The following is a 262-nucleotide window of genomic DNA, read 5'->3' as shown; positions in this document are numbered from 1 at the left end:
CCTAACAAAGCCTCCCCCTCCCCACACCCTTCCCACAAAACCCAGCCGCCGCCAAGCAGGGCAGCGGCGGCACACGGCGACCGCCCGGAGCCGAAACACCGCGCTCCCGGCCTGGATCAGGCCCGTTTCGCACCCTCCAGGTCTGGTCTGAATTTCGGAAAGGAAAGGCGAGGGGAGGCGAGCTACGAGGAGGCCGAGCTCCCTCCCTCCGCCAACAGGAGGGGAGGACGGCAGCCCCCGGAACGGAAACGCAGCAACCCCC

This window comes from Fulmarus glacialis, unplaced genomic scaffold (assembly GCF_000690835.1).
Source record: "Fulmarus glacialis isolate BGI_N327 unplaced genomic scaffold, ASM69083v1 scaffold36122, whole genome shotgun sequence".
Lineage (NCBI taxonomy): Eukaryota > Metazoa > Chordata > Aves > Procellariiformes > Procellariidae > Fulmarus > Fulmarus glacialis.
The sequence above is the reverse complement of the archived record's forward strand: the minus strand, read 5'-3'. Positions refer to the sequence as shown.